The sequence below is a fragment of the Mandrillus leucophaeus genome, unplaced genomic scaffold (assembly GCF_000951045.1).
Source record: "Mandrillus leucophaeus isolate KB7577 unplaced genomic scaffold, Mleu.le_1.0 Scaffold140, whole genome shotgun sequence".
NCBI lineage: Eukaryota > Metazoa > Chordata > Mammalia > Primates > Cercopithecidae > Mandrillus > Mandrillus leucophaeus.
The window spans coordinates 2,803,834-2,808,106 of record NW_012101366.1 but is presented as its reverse complement, the minus strand read 5'-3'; the positions used below and the strand labels follow the sequence as shown (position 1 = coordinate 2,808,106).

Here is a 4,273-nt window from a genome sequence, read left to right as displayed (position 1 = left end):
CTCAAAAAAAAAAAAAAAAAAAAAAAAAAAAGAAGGAAAAGTTCACTGGCATTCAACATTGTCCTCACATTACTATCAACTGTTGAATCCACTCAACTGAAGAAACCTTGTCCAGTAGACCATTGTGTGATGATATACTCCATATCTGCACTGCCCATTATGATGGTTACTACCCACTATTTTAACATTTGAAATGTGGCTGGTGCCACTGAGGAGTCAAGTTTCTAATTAATTTTAATTTTTAAAATTTTAACGTAAGTAGCTCCACACTTGACTATCAAATTGAGCATCACAAGTCTAGACCATAACAGGCAAGTGATTGCCTGCCTTAAATAACCTTGGGGTGGGTATTTTCTAGTAAATATTAAGTACACCTATGTTTCCTAATTTCATTGTCCTATTTTTTGCAGTTATGTATGTTTAGCACATCTAAATAACACAAAAAGAAAATACAAAATATCTCTTTTTAAATGTGCTCAAAGCAGAAGGCCAATTTTTCAGCATGGGAAAGATACTGTTGGCAGAAAGCTACCCTGCAAATGGGTATTAGGCAAAAAAAAAAAAAAAAAAAAAAAAAAAAATGCAGGACACAATTGCTTTCAGTAGAGCCAGTCAGTAAAGCCATAGATTCCCACTTAATTATACAGTGCTTACTTTCTCTACAGCCAGTGCTGACTTGAATCGCTGGATGCACATGCTTTTAGTAAGCAAATGAAAAAGGAAACACAGAAGTGAATATTTATTTAGCATCCCCTCTACAAAAGTAGATCGTTTGTGCAATTTGATACAGTATAATTTTAAAAATATAACCCTTCCAAATAAAGGGGCCACCAGGTATATCTCAAATAACTCCATTCTGTATTTTAATAAAAATACATAAATTTTTTAAAAAACAGTATTCTTTAGCATTTAAAATAGAAAAAGAGAAAGCCATATCTACATAGCTTATTTTCATATAGAATGAACACAGAGCATACAAATGATACATGGTTCTCTTTAACCCTTTCACTCCATCCAACCTATTATAGCCTATCTACCTCCTAAGGAAACAAATCAGAGGGTATCCAAGAGTGGTAGAATTTATGTCAGACATTCTAAGTTTCTCGCTTTAAATCAAGGTGACTTACCATTCACCAGATAACTACTCTAAGTATTATAGATCAGGGTTCTCCATCTCAGTACTATTGACAATTTGGGCTAGATAATTCTTTCTTGTAGGGGGGTGTCCTACCCATTGTAGAATGTTTAGCAGCATTCTTGGCTTGTAACTGATAGATGCCAACAGTACTCCCCACCCCACCATGTTTTGATAACCAAAAATATCTCCAGATATTGCCAAGTGTCTCCTGGCAGTAAAAATCACCCCAGGTTGAAAGCCAAGGAAACAGAAGACAGTGTAGTGTACCACAACCTACTTTCTTCCTTTATTTACCTTGATTTTAACCTTTTAAGTTTTCACTCTTCTCAACACCATGCAATTCACTTGGACCCAAAAAGCATCTTTAATTGGTTTACTTTGGCATTCTCTTCTACTCAATTTTAGGCTTGCCTGCTGATGTCTCTACCCCAATGTGAACACATTTCCCTGAATATTTAGCCAGTCCCTTAGATTGTGAGGCCTGTCCTCAGGGTCGACTTTCTTTCAATTTACTTACCTTCAAAGTGGAAATTCTGGTTCTTACCCCAACTGCTTTACAGGTTTGCAAAGTTTAAATAAGATAACAAATGTTAAAGTGCTTTGAAAAGGTAAAAACTTTTTTCTGCAAATGTATTTAATAAATGACCATAATAGTAGCAGTGTTTCTTACTCCCTGGAAGCCTGTAGCAAGTTACAGACAGGTAAAGGCTGGTAACTCTCAAACATACTACCCCATTAGTATTCATTTTATAATGAACATGGCAGCAAGGTTCAACTCAACTCAAAGTTCAACCCAAGTACCAAAGTCAAATGAGACTTATGCACTATCTTGGGGAAAAATATTTTGGGTCTCTGGATAGCTACCCAAAGAAGTGTTGAAGCACTGGATTTTAAAGGCCTGCAAACACCTCTCTCCTGTCCTGTTGACTCCCTTGGCCCCTTACGATTTCCTCTTCTGGTCTTGGGATAGAAAATGAGGGATACTCAGTAGAAGCACCAGGGGGCGCAACCCAGCATGTGATTATGCCTTGGCTTTCTAGACAGGCACAGTAATTTCCCTCTTGAGGGAGTAACCACTTCTCTACCCATAACCTTTAAATCAGCATCACTATACCCCATGCACTGTGTGTGAACTTCTGTGTGCATGTATGTGTGTGCACACTCAGAATCGAGATTCTTTTAGGAATTTGGGGATTGCAGGAATCAGAGGATCAGGCATTCCTAGAACACATTTATGATTTTGTAAAGAAAGGGGAGAAGACAATTTCCCTTTAAAGGCCTATTTCCCTGTAAATGGTGTTTAAGAAGTGCCACCTAGAACCTCGGCACATGTGAAGTAGGACTAGACTTCTCTTGTCAAGAAACTAACAAGAGTTTTTGACCTGCACTGCTAGTAAGGCAGGAAACGTGAACTTGACAAACCACCTCTGAGCTTGCCAAGAGGCTTAGCCTTTATTTCAGGGTCAGAACCTTGTCTTCTTTTATCCAACTAGAAAATGAAGAAAATATTTGCATAGTATTCAGATGTGTCATCCTTAAGAATGTGTATATTTAAGATAATGGATCAAGTGGAAAGAGGTCAAAAGATATAGCACAGAGTTAAAAATAGCCACCACAGAAAATGTGTTTGTATTTGGCATGGTGCCTTTTCACCTTCATGTAACTGGCCATTTGGCTCACTGTGTAAAGCAGCCAGCTTCCCTCAGCTCTGGGATATGGGGGTTAGGGTACTCTGCTAGCTTCCCCAAACCACTTAAATTGAAGACCAAGTCGGTTATTTCTACAGTTAAAGCTAAAATTCCCTTCCTTTCATGTCAATGATGAGACTTTCTAATGTAAAAATATTACCATTACTATCAGCAAATGAACTATTCTCTCTTGAGGCTTGTTGTTTTGTTTTGTTTTAATTTGCTTATTCCCTCCTCCCTCCCAGTCTCTAGACCCCTTCGTGGATGGTATCAGATGATTTCAGTTCCACCTTTCATTGCATTCTCTGACTGAGCCAACACAGCTGGATTCTCAGCCAACTATGAAGTTTAAATTGGTAACTCCAAATCTGTTCTATAAATTTCAGCAACAGCAGATTTGGCCAGAATTTCAATGCTATCTCCATGCCTGAATTTCAAGAATAAAGGAAAAATAACCAGGCTCTCATGATTTACTTAAGAGAATGTACAAAGAACCATCACACTCAAGATTTTTTCTTTTGAAAGATTATTCCTATAAATATTTTTGCCCCTCTAGTATTATTTCACAATTTATTATGGCTATAGAGCCACAAATTTTGCGAATGACTTAGGAAACTAAGTAACTTTATATCTATGACTAGACAAGTACATAAAGTGAACATACTGTTCTAAAAGAATAATTATATATTGGAGTATTTGAGCTCAAGGAATAGAGGATTTTATTTTGTTTGTAACAGAGCCAAAATCAGCATATGCTCGAGTAATCTGCAGGAAAGACAGCAGGGTTATGGATAAATTATATATCTATGATAACTAGTGAACAGAGCTTATTAAGAACTAGGAATCTGAGGGCTTTATGAAAAGCAATTCAGAGGGAATTCTGGCATGTGTCCAAACAGATATGACTTTTCTAAGGAGGGCTATGGGGTGTCAGATGTTTTAAATTACTATGCTTTCTCTTTAGACTCCTCTTTCTGTCTCTCTGAAGATAATGTAAAGCTGCAGCTCCATATCTGTGAAAACCCATTCCATAGCATCTGCATCTCTGGGTTGCTAAATACCCTTGTCTAGTTACCTGAATATTAATAGATCCCATGGAATGAGATGGCATGATTCAGACACAAGCAATTACCAAAGGATTTTGAAAAGCAGTAACTCCAAATTATCTTGTAAAGTTGAGAATTATCTGAGAAGAGCTATTGTAAGATTGGGAATCAAGTAACAAAATAAAGAAATGAACTGTCTGTTGGTCTATTAATTTACTTGTTTTAAAACAGAATACCTTTAAAATTTAATTATGAATATAGTTTATATTTTTAAGGGACACAAATGATGTATGAATGCGATAATTCTGTACCTCACAGTCAAAACAGATACTTTGTAAACAAGGATTCTCAGTTACCAGACCTCCTGAAAATGAATGACTTTTTTTGTTATATCCACTTTT

General features: G+C 36.6%; 1 long non-coding RNA gene across 1 annotated transcript in view; it reads left to right on the top strand.

Moving 5' to 3' along the window:
* LOC105534965 overlaps positions 1 to 4,070 on the top strand; it is a 45,671-nt gene extending 41,601 nt beyond the window's left edge. The window contains exon 3 of the long non-coding RNA XR_001005358.1: positions 3,791 to 4,070. This is a non-coding gene — a long non-coding RNA (uncharacterized LOC105534965). The remainder of the gene's footprint in view (positions 1 to 3,790) is intronic.
* Positions 4,071 to 4,273: the final 203 nt, after the last annotated feature.